The sequence below is a fragment of the Esox lucius genome, chromosome 21, assembly GCF_011004845.1.
Source record: "Esox lucius isolate fEsoLuc1 chromosome 21, fEsoLuc1.pri, whole genome shotgun sequence".
Lineage (NCBI taxonomy): Eukaryota > Metazoa > Chordata > Actinopteri > Esociformes > Esocidae > Esox > Esox lucius.
Window position 1 is genome coordinate 23,212,875 of NC_047589.1, and position 18,284 is coordinate 23,231,158.

The window sequence follows — 18,284 nt, forward strand, 5'->3', positions numbered from 1 at the left end:
GCTTAGGCAGTGCCACCGATTCATTTGGTTAAACATGTGATCCACCCATCTCGCCGTTAAGCTAATGAATGCTGTCAAACTAGAAAACTGGGACAGGAAATAATAAAGACCACCTGAACAGATGGCTGGGAGGTGGTTGAGCTCCTTCTGAAATCTATACTCTGTGAAGACTAGCCAGATCAATTCACATGACAACATTAAGGCAACGTTTAGAACAACAATAGACCAGCACTCAGCCCGGCGGACTCCAAATGTCTGGATTGGAAACAATAGAATATGAGGATTTGACGACAGAGAGAGAAAAATATGAACTGTGCTAATGGATGGTTTCTGTGGAAAAAGTCATGTTCTGGACTGAAAAGCATAATCAATGGAAAGTTCTGTTCTGACCAGCCCCATGTGTGTTGCTGTTGAGTGTACATTCCACTCCAGAGGTCCTTGAATAAGATTTTTCTTTCTCACCGTTTCATGGTGATATAAATTCTTCTGCATAATTGTACTCTGATTAATGTGACTGTTATCCTCACATTTCATGGGGGGGGGGGCTATGAAGGGGAAACACATTAAAATGAAAAATGCAGTAAATCACAGCATTTAAAAACTGCAGCATCTCAGTCAATCCCCAGCCAATGTCTGGAGGTGTAGAGACAGAGTGAAGGGAGAGATGGAGTGAGAGAGAGAGAGAAAGAGAGGGTGGGAGAGAGAGAGAGGGAGGGAGTGTTCATCTGCCTATAGGGCTGTGATTACGACTAATCAACCTGCTTAACCCAGCACAGCCCAACACTCATTCCCTGCATGCTCTCTCTCACCTCTCTCCCTGTGTCTCACCCCTCTCTCACCTTCCCGACCTTCCCGCTCCCCTCTCCCACAGACATCACCCAGCTTTGGGCGTGTGCCGAGAGGCAATTAGCGATAAATATGCTGATTAGAGCACGGATGCAGCTGGGAGGCCGAACACAGACCAGACAGATTACCATGGAGTCGGCGAAGGATGTCACAAGCCGTGGATGCAGTGACTGCCGCAGTGCCATCTGGGACTGTGTGGATGCTCCCCCGCGATGGAAGCTAATTTCACTGCTTTCTTGCGAGATTCCCCCATTTGACTCGAGGAGGGCTGAGGTATTTAGCCACGAGGACTAGGGGCTCCTATATTGGACGGCGCACAGCTGCCGGCAGGTTGTGAGGGGGGACGTGTCGATATGGACGTGTTGTTTACCGTGGTGCCTGATTGGGAAGGTCCGTCTGTCTGCGGGTGTTAATGTCTACCCGTCCGCGTGTCTGTCTGCCAACATGTCTATCAGCCAACGTGTCTATCTGCCAACGTGTCTGTCTGCCAGCGTGTCGGTCCGCGTGGCTGTCTGCCAACGTGTCTGTCTGCCCCCATGTCTGTCTGCCAACGTGTATGTCTGCCCACGTGTCTGTCTGCCAATGTGTTTGTCTGCCAACATGTCTGTCTGCCCACATGTCTGTCTCCCACATGTCTGTCTGGCCTTGTAACCTCACGCCCAGGAGCTCCATCCTGCCAGCGACAGATCTCCGTCGCTCAGCTGTCCTAAGGCAATCAACCAGTGTGGCCTGCCGCCTGTGACCTTTGCCCTTCAGGACGGTGTTGTTTCAGCCAGTCTTTGACCATGTCAGGCCAACGCCACCCACAAATGATCCCCGGACTCACGTTGTGGACATGGCAAACTGTGATATTATTAGATGGGCAGTTGAGGCCCTGCTAGACACTTCAGAGACTGCATGTGCTAGTTAAACAACACACACACAGCTGGTGAGGGCGGCTGACATACAGTGACATACAGTGACAGGTGTCATTCATCTGGTGTCATGCAACTTCCTGTTTCCAGTTTAATGGGCTCAGTTCCAGAAGGAGTCTTTACAAATTGTACTGTATGTCTAATAGGTTGCTTATTCCAATTGTGCAATGTGTGTACTCTAGTAGGTCAATGTGTGTACTCTAGTAGGTCAATGTGTGTACTCTAGTAGGTCAATGTGTGTACTCTAGTAGGTCAATGTTTGTATTCTAGTAGGTCAATGTGTGTATTCTAGTAGGTCAATGTTTATATTCTAGTACATCAGTGGTTGAACTTTGTAACACCTGAAATAACAAATAATCTAAATTTTACAGAATACTCTAAACAAATATAAATTCTTGAGCAGTAAGGGAAAAGTCTGCTCATAGGTAAAATATTATAATAGTTGCTCCAAAAACAAGCTGGTTAAGACTGGTAAGGTCCATTTCGAACTGTTCATAATTTCCTTACTGGTAAGGTCCATTTGGAACATAATTCCCTCCACCCTGACTAAGACCCCGGTTCCAGCTGAAGAAAAACAGCCCCAAAGCATGATGCTGCCACCACCATGCTTCACTGTGGGTATGGTGTTCTTTAGGGGATGTGCAGTGTTGCTTTTGTGCCAAACATACCTTTTGGAATTATGGCCAAAACCTTCAACCTTGTTTCATCAAACCATAACACATTTTCCCACGTGCTTTTGGGGGACTAAATGTTTGTTTTTGCAAACTTCAGCCGGGATTGGAAGTTTTTCTTTGTTAGAAAAGGCTTCTGACTTGCCACCCTACCCCATAGCCCATTTATATGAAGAATACGGGAGATTGTTGTAACATGTAGCTTCATGTAGCATGTTGTAACATGTTTGCTTCAGGTCTTTTCATCAATTTTGGAGGAACATCGAGTCTCTGTTGTGCCATATTTTCTCCATTTGATGATGACTGTCTTCCCTGTTTTCCATGGTATATCTAAGGCTTTGTAAATTATTTTGTACCCTTTTCCTGATTGATATCTTTCAACAATGAGATCCCTCTGATGCTTTGGAAGCTCTCTGCGGACCATGGCTTTTGCTCAGAGATGCAACTAAGAAAATGTCAGGAAAATCCTACAAGAACAGCTGAATTTGTGATTAATCATAGTCAATTTAAACGATGGCAGGTGTGTAATGACTTCTATTTAACATGAGTTTGAATGTGATTGGTTAATTTTGAACACAGCCACATCCCCAGTTATAAGAGGGTGCGCACACTTATGCAACCAGGTTATTGTAAGGTTTTTATTTTAAAAAATCTTACGAAGATTTCTGTTTGTTTTTCAATTGAATTGTTCACATTATAGGTCACATTAAAAGTGTAAAAAGTTCTGACATGATTTATCTTTGTCTCATTCTTTTACCTCACAAAAACCTGGCATTTTAACAGGGGTGTGTAGACTTTTTATATCCACTGTATATATGATATTTCTCCAGCTTCTCGTCTTCCTTTTCCATCATACATCTCTTGTGTCTCTTTTTATCATGCCTGCTTAAATCATCCAGGCAGCTACAGTGATGCATCTAATCAGACTGTCAGTTAGGAAAAGCAAATTCGATAAATGTACTTCCTGTCCACAGATGGCAGTTTATGGTTTGTATTTTTTCCTTAGGTTGCAAGAAAAAAATACAAATAGTTTATGGTGCCTTTTCAAGACTTGGGCCTAGGTTGCAGTTTCCAACACTGGGTCTAAAACATCCCTAAATATGCTTAACATTTTCCAACTGCAGAATTCTATAGAATTAAAATAGAAAAGGAATGGGGCACAAATCTGTTGGTTTTGAAGAAAGGAGGTGGCCATTTTCATTTTTTATTTGTCTATATCAGGGGTCCACAATCCACGGTAGTCTAGTTCCAGTTCCACAGATATGGATACAGTGTGAGAGCTATATGCATTGTTTCTGGACTTATTACTCCCTGACAATTACTTGTGCAGCCTTAAATGTCATGCATGCAGCAGGGTGATAATGTCATAGGAAGAAAGCTTGTGAACTGTCCTGCTCTAGTTCAGGTTGAGTCGTCTCTCACGAGTACAGTGTTCTCTGAACTACAGGGGAGAAACACACAGAAGTCACATTCACGGCCAAAGTGATCAAAGTTCGGCCTATACAGTAGACAGACTGAAAGAGAGAAAAGGGAAGTGACAACAGTAATAACACACTTATTACAATATTAAGTCTACACAAGCCAATTACAATGCTGCACACAGCCATGACTGGTTAATCCTGATTAGGGACACATTCATAATGTACACTGCCATGACTGGTTAATCCTGATTAGGACACATTCATACACAGCCATGAACACATTCATCCTGTTTTAGGAAAGCACATTCATCTGATGAGTTACTTTGTTTTAGATGAATACTTATTGACCTGAACTAATGCCTACATTTTAGCTCAACATGCTATCAATGCTGTGTTGCACATAGCAGACACAGGTTAAAAACCTTTGGTTTCTAAAAGTGATGAATATGGTGGGTGGTAAAGTTATGCCTGGTAGTTATTGTAGGATTGCATAGTCATGGTCATAATTAAAGTGAACTGCCATATTTACAACCATCAGTTGATGGGCTTTCTCTTTTTTTATTTTTTTTGCCAAAAAATAGAATAGATATTACTACTGAGGAGAGACATCCAGTCATCCACGGAGACACACATACATTCAAGTACTCACAGAGTGTATTTTTATAGACCAGTAAGTCATCTATTTACCAATGCTTATCTGACACAGAGAAGGTGACCGGACAGTACACATTCAGTTATATTCTGAGCTTACATGGAAAAGCTTACATGGCCGATAACAAACTTGAAAGAATACCTTCCGCTGCCACCCACGTGAAATGGTAATGAGTACTGTGAAGTGAAGCGGCACAGCGATCAGATTTTTTACCCTCTTTGTTATGCTTAAGGCATTCTCTTCACGTAATGTGATAATGCAACGCACACTTGACCTTTAAAGCAATTCATCCACTTCATTAGAAATAATTAAACTGCCCATCTAAGTAATAATAATGTTTCATTAGATTCCCCCGAGGCTGGAAAGGGGCCTACTATGCCAATGCAGAATCAAAACTAAGCTCACTGCAAGTTAGTGATGTTTGCCCCACAATTCCATGCTGGCTTTATTTCCGAATGTACCTTAGTCCTGTACAAAGGATCCTAATTTCAATGTTTAAAAATGGAGGGATACACAGTGGCCTAAGGCGGTCCAGCCATTTAAAACGCTCCCTCTGGTGTGTGTGTATTGCTGTAGTGTGGGTTAAAGTCTGGCCAACTGCTCTTTCAGCAAAAAACTCCCCTACATATTTTCCCACTTTTTCTTTCCAATAAAGCTTAAAATGGCTGAGAATACACTGGATATTTTGTTAAAGTGCTTTTCATCGGTCTTGGGGTAATTTTGTAATCCCTGAATATAGTCTACAGTTTACCAAATTTGTGCTGATGTGAGAAAACATGCACTAAATCTTCTAGGTAATCGTTTGTCATCTAAATCACTGTGGTACACATTTTCCAGTGTATAAAAAAGCCCTGGTTGATGAAACCAAAAGTCAAAAGTCAAAAGGACTGACAACAAGCTGGCAATAATGAAAGTTGTATTTCCTTGTTATATCTAGTGTAATGCAACAAGACATCTCATGGTCTGTAAAGTTTACCGTCCATAGATTTGAACAAATTCCCACGGTAACAAAGGTACGATCAAGATATAATATACAATTTGGGATAATAAAAAAGAAAATGTATCAAGTCATGAAGCTATTTTGTAAGCCTCTTAAATGAAGACAAATGCTATTTCTGTCCATAAAAGATCTATGTGTCTGTCTTAGCAACCCATCAATATGCGTTAAATTCACCCTCATAGGTGATATCTATTGCAACCAACACTGGCCAGCCATTTAAGGCCCTCCAAAACAGGTCTATCTTCTAAAGACCACCACTGGTAGTTATTACCATCTGCACAACTATAACTTCATGCGGCAGTCTAATGGTGATTTATTTATTTGACAATGATTGATTATCAATGAAATGAAGGGATTATTCTGCTTTATTGGAAAGAAAAACAGTGAAAGATAGAGGAGATTTTGTTTTGCTGATCAGTACGACGAATTAAAACCCATGCTGCAGAATCACAGTACATGTGTTGAAATGTATTTAATTGGGATATAATAATTCTGATCAACAGAAAGTATTATATATGTTGATGTTGAAAACCTTTCTTTATTAACTACAAATAAGAAACTGAAAAGTGTCGATTGCAAAAGTATTCACCCCTTTGCCATGACACACTTAAATCATATTAAGAAAACCTGCATCAGTCTGCATGATACCTCAGACTGAAACTTCCCCCTTTAGGAAGATGATGGTCTTTAATGAACAACTACAATGGAGTGGATTAAAAACAAGAAACTGAGACTAGGCTTAATCTGTGTCTGTGATACTGGCCCTGAGTGTCCTGGAATGGCCCAGTCGAAGTCCAGACTGCATTCCTATGGAAAATCTGTGGCAAAACTACAGATCTGCTGGAAAACGTATTCATCTCAACAAATGTCCAACCTTGCCCCTTCAACATGAAACAACTTCAGATAACACCAAAACAACTATCACTGTCATATTTAGAGTGCTAAAACCACCAAAATACGAACTCCAACTTGTTCCGAACCCCAACTCAACTTAACCCCTCCTCTATTTGCCTTATTGAACATTTAGTATTGCCATTTGTACTGAATTTGCCTTCATTTGCACATCCACACATTCCACTGGCAATATACGTACATATACTTAAGACTTGTAAATACTTTTCTGCCCTCCTCTATTTGCACATCTGGTTAGATGCTAACTGCATTTCGTTGTACTGTACTTGTACTGTTCAATGACAATAAAGTGGAATCTAATCTAATTCTATACGTGCATATTTGAGCCCAAGCAACATTGCCGAAAGTTTTGCTTTAGCTTATATTTAACAGACTGTTCTGGCCCTGTTCTGGCCCTAAAATGACAAGATATTGATCATCCTAATAGCCTTTACATTGATTCATTCCTTTTCCATCTGTTTTATAGATGCAGAATTGCCTCACGCTCTTGCGACCCATTTAGATTCATCTTGTTTGAGATCCTCTCCTCCCCACCTTGTCACATTTGTTTCCTGCTAAAACAGCCGCGTTGCCGGTTTAATAGAGGCCAGCAGCTTGGAGAAGCTCATGCAGGGCTTTGTGCACCATCAAGAGGTTCGGTCACATGCTGTTTTTCTGTTTTGCTCTGCACTACTTTCACTTCTAGGTTGTTAAAACTATTCCAATGTTGGTCTTTTGTATGACTTGGCTTTTGTTATTTGTTTAATTTGCATATGTATTATGAATACATTGGTAATGGATCAGCCATGCGTTAAAATACTTTTTAGTCCAACTTACACTTTCCCGCTAGACACACACATAGCCATTTCATCTCACACACACACACACACACACACACATCATACTGTAGATTGCGCTTGCACCTTTCCAAGGGATCTGGCATTTCTGTTATTGGTCTGTCAACCTCCAGTCATTGTCAGACATGAGAGAGTTGGGCAAAACCCTGTTGGAGCATAGCTACAGCATAGCTAAACCCAGTGTTATGCCCACATTGCCCCTGAGGCTACGGCCCACATAGGCCACGGTGGATGCCAGAATAAATGTGCGTGTAATTCATAATGCATCTGAACAGGCCTCCAATAATAGCTGTGTGTCTCCTCTGTACAATGAAGGTGATGTCACGATCTTTGGAGAGCAATGTACACAGTCTGTGGGGCTGACGTCTGATTTCTAGGAGACATTTCAGGAATATTTTGCCCCTCCTGGTTTCTGCTTCACGTGATTCTGTTTGACGTGTGTACGGTTTTATGGACAGCATATGCTACAAACTGTACCGAAATAATCTTCCAAAAAATAAAATAATAATTACAGTGAAATGTCCATCACATTAGAAAGCATAATGTTAAAAGAAATATCCTTGAATAGAACATGTTCAAAGACAAATTCTACCAAACTGACCTGAAACTAATAAAGGAGCAGGGGATATCAGATATGGGCACACTAAAGTCACAAGGGCATCCTGCCTGTAAACCAGTGATGTATAGTCTTCAGCTAAGTGTCCCCCCTGCTCTGCCTTGTAACTTGGTTTGAACATCAATATGGGTACAGAGAAATGATTTACTGAAGAGAGACTTCAAGGACAGCCATTTCATTCACTCCAACAAGATGTTTGGCTCAGTCTTGTATGTCAGTCATGAATAAAAATGTCCAGACGACATACTTCCTCTGTTGACAAAGATGCAATTCCAACTGCGTCTGATGTTAACGTTTTATTAGCATTTATTTATACTCCATTATCACTGCCTTTGTGCATGATCAGTGCCACTAATGTTCAACACAGTCTTGTTAGGCTAGATCACTGTTCTATCCTCCTGACCAAAACGCTGGTCGGCAGAGGACTTTGATCTCTGTTACTGCTGGCAAGATTTGGCCATTCTCCAGAGACGTTACATTCCAAACCCAGGTTAGAAGGGTGGAAGCAGCAGTTCTTGCCATCTGACCACAAGTGTTTGTTCAGTCTTGGGCTCTTATTTCATGACTGAGTTAATCAAAATTCTTCACATTGCTCAAATCCCAAATCCATCTGTACACACAATCAAAACATCCTACAAATGTCTGCCTTAGAAGACAGTCTTCGAAGATAGTGTTATAGGACAAAGTGAGATATAATATTGCTTTATGACTGACTTAATGTATGGTAAAATCATAACAGCATCCCAACACTGCTAAATGTCACATTGTCAGGAGTGATATGTGACAGATTTACCACAAAAGCTAGTCTCTTCAGGAAAATAACATGTGAAGCTGTGTCATTGATACACATGCAGATAGAGCAATAACACCTTCCCAGGAGGCTTCATTCATCATCAAAATTATTGCGGGGTCATTTGCTAATGGATAATCTTAGCAACTAGAACATCTCAGATCAAACAGGACCCATAACAGAAACCTTGACATAGGGGTCACCCAAAGACTTACTGTAGATCACAATATCCTTATTATTATGGTAAAGGACCATGATCATTGGATGATTGCTCACAACTCAAGGAATTCCTACCAAGTTGACTACTTTAAAAATGGTGAAAGAGTCCATGCACAGACGTTTTACATAGACGTCGAGGCTCCATAGCATCAACTCAGGCAAGCGAAATGGGTATCGAGGTTATCCTTTAAACCTCATCTCTGCCTGAGGCCCCCACAGAAGGCACATGTCAAAAACACTGACACTCCATTTGGGCTCTAAACAGGACACTTGAAATTGTTTATTGACCGACCAAATGAGACGGGGGTTGTTACCCCAGAGCAGGAAAGACAGATAAGACACAGTGTTGTTGACAATAGTTTCCATGGAGATTAGTGACAGGTCAACAAGACAACTTCACCACTACTATTGCTCTGAATTACATCACCATACACAACACCCTCACCCAGTATAAATAAATACACTGTTGTGTAGCATTAGGGCGGTTGTAGAAACTGAATGGAACATGTTAAAATCAATTTCAAAGTAATGAAAATCTATAAATGCAAATGGAGTTCTTGGTATGGCGCACTACTAATTCTAGCAATATGGGTTGTGAAAGAATAACCTGCTGACAGCTTGCATAACCTATTTAACCCTGAGAGGATGATTCAGTGCATCATATGGCAATAGAAGCCAAAGAAGGGCTCATGTACCAAAAGCAATAGTCAGTACTAACGTTTAGGGCATATGGGTATGTCTTTGAAAGACCAAATTCCTTTTTTTCTGTTCGAGAAAATACAAAAAGATGACAAGCAACACACATAATGTTGGATTAATTATAGGAAACATTTCTGCATTTCACACGTTCACTCACACTTCGAAACATTTGCGAGGAGGAAAACAAATGCACTTTGAGGCTTAACGTCTGGGGAGAGCTGCTGAGACAGAATCAGTAGGAGTAACCCCCATGGTGTTTTTTTTGTACAGAGACGTTGTCAGTGGTACTGTTAGTAGCATCATGACTTTGGCTTTATTTGTAGGTCAATTAAAACAATTTGGAGAATTGCATTTTAACCACTGCAAACCACAATAGACTCATAAATGTGGGATATAAACTTTGTAAGACTTAGTATTCCAAAACCAATCATCTGCTTTTAGAAATTCTTAGAAAGTATCAACACTGTTATTTTCAGCCTTATCATTATACCTTATGCTACTTCAAAACTGATTCACAATTTGAAGACATAAAAACATGTGGGATTTTCCAAGGTGTCGAGCTAAGTAGAAGAACATGACCGACTTATATGATATACATTTTCAGAGATTCTGTGACAGGGAGATAATACAAGCATTAACATCATGTGATGGATTGTACTCCCTTATGTCACCAGAGACATACAGCATTAGCCTATCATTACCATGGCTCAATGATGTCTTTTAGAAAAAACAAAATGGACCCTGATGAAACCTCTCCACTTAGTATAAATCCTCCCCGCAGCCTATAGCCATGTTTAATTTTACAGAAAAATCACGATTAGTGATATAACTTGATATAGATGTTGTTTAATAATAATGATTTAAGAGCTTGAAACCACATTTGCACTGATTCTTTCCCGTTAAATCACGTTGGCAGGGAACTAGACAAGCTTTGAGAGAATATCCCCAATTGATTACATTAACAGGAAAACACAGCGAAGCTTTTGCGTAGACTTATATTAATTAATGACTATCTCTCTACACACAGTCCAATTTGGCAGGCATACCTGCCAAAGATGTCAAAAGATGTTTAGACAGTTTTATACAAATGCAAAATGTTAATCATGTGAAGCCACAAGCCTGGTATTTTATTTATCCCCCCCCCCCCCCCCCCCCCCCCCCATAACCCAGTCACTTCTAGCTATGGCAACAATATATATGTCTGATGTGTGGTTGGATTTCATTTTGTAAGAACATTCTCTAAACAAGCACATCCAACATCCAAACTTGTGGGCACTGTTTAGTTTTAATTGCAAATGTTTAATATAATGTCTTGTTGTCATTAAGTGATGGCTATGTCATCCATTGAATACATTTTGGATACTATTATTAAAAAACATAAACACTATTTCAATTAATGGAATTTTCTGCGTTTAACATATTTCAGACCATGTCTTTCTTTCCTCATTAAACCCAATATCACTTTGCTGTGGTTGGAACAAATGCTTTTAGCATGTGCATAGAAATACTCTAAGTTCTGTCATTCATGAACACTTCAAATGACTTTAACCTAGTCCTGAAATTCGACTTTAACCGAATCACCACCTTATTGTCTTGACTTTCAGGACCTTGGACAAGAGCACAGCGGTCTGCGTCGGCTAAAAAACTACATTGCGCGCTGCTCTGACAGCTTGGACGTCTGCTTAGCCAACTACGTCTCGAAAGGTCAGTTAGGAGAATAGCTCGCTTTAATGAACAAACATCTCAGAGCCGTGGCTTTTGAACTGTGATAGTACTCTCAGACGTACTCTGTCTATTGCACGCGAAGCATAGCCTGCGGACACCTGTTGTCCCTTTGTTAAAGTAGTCTTGCTCTCAAATTGCTGTTATTTTATTGCTGATTTAAATAGTTTTAAAATAGTTTTTTGTAGTTTGTAATCATTCCTCCGAACACGAATATTCAAAGGACATGGATTAAGACCTGGCGTAATGGGGCAAAGTGTTACATGAACTTAGACAACACAATTGCTAACCTTTTATTTCGCCTTATGAGAAAATAATAACCTGACACCACTGTTAAGACTCTGGGCGTTCTACTCAGTCTTCGTTGTCATTTTGAACCCATGCAATCAACCAAAGAGTGTTTCTAAATATGATTACTGAGTGTGGGGGACTAATCGCGGTGCACGCGCCACGGTGATTTCAGAACAACATTGACTATGCAAATAATTGAGGGTCAAGTATAGTTTCGAAACAACTTCCACAAATTACGTTTATTTTATTTTTAAAAACTATGAATACTATCCAAGCCAATAATCTAACTAAAAGCAAAATCGTAAGCAAATGTGTACCACTTCGCGTTCCACGTAAAGTAAAACAGGAAAAACATTAATCGATATTATTAGCCAATGTAAGGATTAAGAAAAAGTAAATCGTATTAGGTTAAGTATAATTTTAATAACCTATTACAATATTTTCTCCTATCCAGAAGCTTTTAAACTGTCTCTCAGTCAGTAGTTGCAAGGTAATCGCTGAATTGTACAGGTTCAATTAGCTGTTTTAATTTAAAAGAAACTGTCAGTGGGCATGCGGTCTAATTTCTCATTTAGCTGAAATAGCAACCTGCACAGGAAAACAATTAATATGAATGTTTAAATAGGTTAGGCTACTTACATGTGAAACTCCTTTATTTACAGCATTGCGTTTCCCTGTCTACTTCAATTTATTTAGACATTCCCATCCATTGGTAGAGTTACCCAAAGTAAGGCCATGTCGAACCCTCTTTAGGCAATTCCAAACGATTCGAAATCCATCATTACAAAAGCGTTTAACTTAGTTCTTAGAATCAAGTCCTGTTAATGCAGGTTGCATCCAGTGTTTGATCAGAAAGCTGAGCGCGTAGATGTTAACCCAACTCCTTATTATGAGACATATTTTGTTTGATGCACTTTCCAAAATATAGACTAGACTCCAAATAAATGAATTAATATTCTCCGTTCAGTAACATTCGTTGTCCACAAATCAGTTGATTTAGTCCAAGTATAACAACTTGCAAAAAGCGCCGTAGAGAGATTGAGCGTCTTCTGTAACCTCACGGAAAACGCATCCGAATCATTTGATTGCCCCAGAGCCGCGAAGTGAGTAATTCAGACGTTCCGCCTACTCTCATTTGTCTGCACTGTTCCGACAGCTCCTCACCGACTGTGCTTCTCAGAAGGGCTTCATAAAGTTGTAGTCGAGCAAGCAGTAACAGGCTCAGTTTAAACAACATAGACACCGAATGAAGATCAGCAAAGAAGTCTGGATAATAAGACAACATATTAAAAAAACACTTCTGATGAGTCAGTAATCTTGCCGGCTGTACACGTCACAGCAGCATTACACCCTCAGATAGGTCAGTTTAGCAATGCTTTTAAATAGCCAACTTTTGAAATTATAGGCCAATGTCTATAGGATTCAAGGTTTGGTTGCCTACTAGCATTTGCTTGATCTTAAGCTTTTATTGAGTGTATACTTAATTCACTTGAATAGGGGGATAGGGCTATCCCCCTATTCAATTATCTAAAAAGGAACCTATTACCAAATATTAATACAATATTGTTTAGGAAAGATTGACTCACGAGGATAACTAGGTCACAATTATTAAGTCCCCATGACAAAAACATTTTTATCCTGGAATTTATTTCAGGATATTTAAAGGGATATTTCATGATTCTTTTCAATATGGCTTTTAATCTACCTACCCAAAGATGGATACAATTTCAATAATTTTGCACGTAGTTAAATGGAATTTATTTCAAGTTGGCATGCAAAATTATTGCAAGTATTTGGGAACAAGCACTTTCAGATACACTAACACTTGTAAACATTAGCTCCCAAAATGACCCCTACCTTTTATCATAGAGAATTATTGTGTCCACAAATTCACAGGGGAAGAAGTTCAAGGGTTGTGTTGACAGAACCTGAACAATTCCTTTAAAGTAAGTCTATAGATAAGCCCACATTTTAAATAAATGAGACGAATACAGTTTATTTACCACCCCCATAATGGCATATGTTTGAAGATGCGATTCCTCAGTCTCAGCTCAATCGCAAAGTATTCCAAACCTAGGTTTATCACCCCCTCTGCTGGTTAACACTGAACAGCCTTTGGTAAATTACACTACATTAGTTTGCCTAGCACTTGTAATAGCCTTCAAACCTTCCTACATCCAGTTGCATTCTGTTATCCTCCACCTTCAATACATCCTACATCCAGTTGTATTCTGTTATCCTCCACCTTCAACACATCCTACAACCAGTTGTATTCTGCTATCCTCCACCTTCAACACTTCTTACATGCAGTAGCTTTCTGCTTTCCTGTTTATTTTAATAGTATTTTTCCTTTTACCACTCATACAGAAAAATCACCTGAGACCACGGTTTCTTTTACTGTTGATCCCTGTATTACAACAATAAAAACACATACAGAATAGAAATAAAACATACATTGAGATCACCACTGACAATAAAAAGATGATTTCTAAGAAATTTTAAAAGCCTTATAGTCACTAAAACATTTAACTTAAGGTCACTGTGAATGGCATTGCATGAGTGTGAGGCACAATATTCAAAAGCAGTTTTACCCAGTCCTGAATAAGCCTGCGGTATCAGTTGCATCCTGTTATACCACCTTCAACCCTTCCTGCCTGCAGTTGCATCCTGCTATAATACTCACCAGGAACTGAGTAATCTGGGCTGATACTGTACATCACTAGATTATACAGTTCCTGGTGAGTGTGTATCAGTAGAAGAAAACCCCCTGACCCTCCAGGACCAGAGATGAAGTGTACAGTATATTATTATTATTATTATTATTATTATTATTATAACTATTCTGCTTCTGTATTGCTCAATCTTTGGGGTTTAAGATATGTAGGCTTACCAATGTAAAGCACGTTTTGACGACTGTTGAAGTAAACATGTCTGACAACTGCTGAGGTAAAAAAGTAAGAATGTCTTCACGAAATAGATTTGATAAATTCAGTTTCATCGATACACTATACTTAGTTTTTTGGGGAATACAGAAAATATAATATATGGAAAATACATGGTGTGATTTTAGTGCAGGCAGAAATAGATTTTTAGTTAGTTATAGAATTTTATTAAAATATTTATATAATGCACACATGTATTTATTGAACTTGTATCACTTAAATCACTCCATTCAGAACTGACCAGTTAAGCAATTTAATATCAAGTTTTGAAAAACTGAGTACATGTCAATCTCTGTTTTATCTGCCCTATCTTATACCCAGTATTGAAGACTTTGCTGGAAAATCTCAGAATGTCAGTAAACGTTTGGCTTTTGTGACAAAATATGGTAATGTAGACTACGGTATAAATGTGTGTTTTGTAGAACGTTCAAGATATATTGCCCACTCCGATAAACCAACAATTAACACCTTATCGTCTAACAAAATTAAAATGTAGTTTATTTGACACTAAGTTACAATATTATCTGTGTCTAATCAATAAATATAACTTAACTATTCTTAGTAAATCATCATTAAAGGGTAGGGTTGGTGCACAGACGTTTTGAGGCGCATGGACAAAAATGACAAAAGTGCTGGATATATGCCAGGAGCAGAACAGACGCTGGCGCCGCTGCTCACGTGACACTGACTCTTTTCTGACTTGTAACTCTGCTCCCAAAGGACACAACTCGCTCGACTCCTACCTGGCGGACAGTGGAGGACGGAAGGCAGACTACACTTGGGTTAAGGTTAAGCCTAACCCCAGATAAAGTGTTCAGACGAAGCCCTTTGAAGACCTCTATTCTTTACCAACATTTTCCAATGGCACATGAAATGGTCTCTGAACTCAAGCCTATTCTTAAGGACCTTGACCTTGCCCATGTCAACTTGGATGCCAGCAGAGGTCATCACATGGACTAGGGACATTGTCTGTGTTCAACAGGAAGCATTTGCTTGGTTCACCAGCTCTGCCTCATCCGATTGAATACAACTTTTAAAGAAATTTGACAACACTATGACATGATTTTAGTTTCTGAATAGGCTGCCAAAGGTGAGGTCGCCCAGCACCACCTCAACAAGGCTCTGGAATGTGCTTTTGACAGCCAACTCATCGACTTAGCCTTTTGTTGACCTTAAGATTAAACAATGTGATTTATGTTTTTTGGTCACAGCAAAAGCATACTCTGTTGTTTTTGTTCCCGACTATTACAGCCTACAACACCCAAGGGCTCCAGTCATGCAGTAAATGTATTATATACATTTGCGCTGCTGCAACTGCCTGTACACACGGTTCAGAGACTGAGATGGCCCATGTGCCCAATGGTATTTGGCATATAGACCTAGAGTAGACATAGGGTTCAAACCCGTTCAAACCTGACACGTATAGATACGCTCTTGATCTATCTAAACAAAATGTGTTGTTTTGGTTTTGAATTGAAAAGGTTTCTCAGTCCATGTTGTTTTGATTAATTACGTTTCTCTTTATTATAATGCAAACTCTGTGAATGTAAATTTTCTGTGGCTCCCGCAGATCTGAACAGTTGAGCGCCTGCGCACGGTTTAGAGAATTCTCGTTCAAACCAGGCACAGCATAAAATTACCATACAGTACTGTAATGCAATCAATCTACCCAAACATCACAATCAATCTTCCGTGTTCTCCAGGTATGCGACGCACACGCACCCGGCCATCCACATGATGTAAAAGGAAACGTGATTCATCAGACCAGGCCACCTTTTTTCCATTGCTCCGTGGTCCAGTTCTGATGCTCACGTGCCCATTGTAGGTGCTTTTGGCCGTGGACAGGTCTGCGTCTATGCAGCCCCATATGCAACAAACTGTAATGCATTGTGTGTTCTGACACCTTTCTATCAGTACCAACATTAACTTTTTCAGCAGTTTGAGCTATAGTAGCTCATTTGTTGGATGAGACCACACGGAACAGCCTTTGCTCCCCATGTGCATCAATGAGCCTTGGCCGCCCATGACCCATGATCCTGTTTACCGCTTTTCCTTCCTTGGACCACTTTTGATAGGTACTGACCACTGCAGACCAGGAACACCCCACAAGAGCTGTAGTTTTGGAGATGCTCTGACCCAGTTGTCTAGCCATCACAAGTTGGCCCTTGTCAAAGTTGCTCAAATCCTTACACTTGTCCATTTTTCCTGCTTCTAACACATCAACTTTGAGGACAGATCGTTCACTTGTTGCCTAATATATCCCACCCACTGACAGGTGCCATGATAAAGAGATTATCAGTGTTATTCACTTCACCTGTTAGTGGTCATACTGTCATGGCTGATCAGTATACCTAACATTTGAATATCATCAAAAAGTTGATTTATTTCAGTAATTCCATTCAAAAAGTGAAACTTGTATAATGTATACATTCATTCCACACAGACTGATATATTTCAAGTGTTTATTCTTTTAATTTTGAAGATTATAACTGACAACTAATGAAAACCCCAAATTCAGTATCTCAGAAAATCTGTGTCCAAGCACATTAATAGAGAGGTGAAGGGAAGGAAAAGATGTGGTAGAAAAAAGTGTACAAGCAATAGGGATAACCGCACCCAGGAGAGGATTGTGAAACAAAACCCATTCAAAAATGTGGGGGAGATTTACAAAGAGTGGACTGCAGCTGGAGTCAGTGCTTCAAGAACCAACCCGCACAAATGTATGCAAGACATGGGTTTCAGCTGTCGCATTCCTTGTGTCAAGCCACTCTTGAACAAAACACACCGTCAGAAGCGTTTCGCCTGGGCTAAAGATAAAAAGGACTGGACTGCTGCTGAGTTATGTTCTCTGATGAAAGTAAATTTTGCATTTCCTTTGGAAATCAAGGTCCCAGAGTCAGAAGGAAGAGAGGAGAGGCACATAATCCACGTTGCTTGAAGTCCAGTGTAAAGTTTCCACAGTCAGTGATGGTTTGGGGTGCCATGTCATCTGCTTGTGTTGGTACACTGTGTTTTCTGAGGTCCAAGGTCAACACAGCCGTCTACAAGGAGGTTTTAGAGCACTTCATGCTTCCTGCTGCTGACCAACTTTATGGAGATGCAGATTTCATTTTCCAACAGGACTTGGCACCTGCACACAGTGCCAAAGCTACCAGTACCTGGTTTAAGGACCATGGTATCCCTGTTTTTAATTGGCCAGCAAACTCACCTGACCTTAACCCTAAAGAAAATCTATGGGGTATTGTGAAGAGGAAGATGCGATACACCAGACCCAACAATGCAGAAGAGCTGAAGGCCACTATCACAGCAACCTGGGCTCTCATAACACCTGAGCAGTGCCACAGACTGATCGACTCCATGCCACGCCACATTGCTGCAGTAATTCAGGCAAAAGGAGCCCCAACTAAGTATTGAGTGCTGTACATGCTCATACAGGTGCTGGTCATAAAATTAGAATATCATAAAAAAGTTGATTTATTTCAGTAATTACATTCAAAATGTGAAACTTGTATTCATTGATTACACACAGACTGATATATTTCAAATGTTTATTTCTATTAATTGTGATGATTATAACTGACAACTAATGAAAATCCCAAATTCAGTATCTCAGAAAATTTGAATATTACTTAAGACCAATACAAAAAAAATTTTTTTAGAAATGTATGACTGAAAGTATGAACATGAAAAGTACAGGTGCTGGTCATAAAATTAGAATATCATCAAAAAGTTGATTTATTTCAGTAAAAAAAA

At 39.8% G+C, this 18,284-nt stretch overlaps 1 protein-coding gene across 3 annotated transcripts in view; it reads right to left on the minus strand.

Moving 5' to 3' along the window:
• The window catches only part of scn5lab (sodium channel, voltage gated, type V-like, alpha b), a 141,474-nt gene extending 128,740 nt beyond the window's left edge, over window positions 1-12,734 (minus strand). For all 3 annotated transcript variants that reach the window (XM_020041954.3, XM_020041953.3, XM_034289385.1), the window contains exon 1: window positions 12,229-12,734. The gene's annotated coding sequence lies outside the window, so the exon portion shown is untranslated. The remainder of the gene's footprint in view (window positions 1-12,228) is intronic.
• Window positions 12,735-18,284: the final 5,550 nt, after the last annotated feature.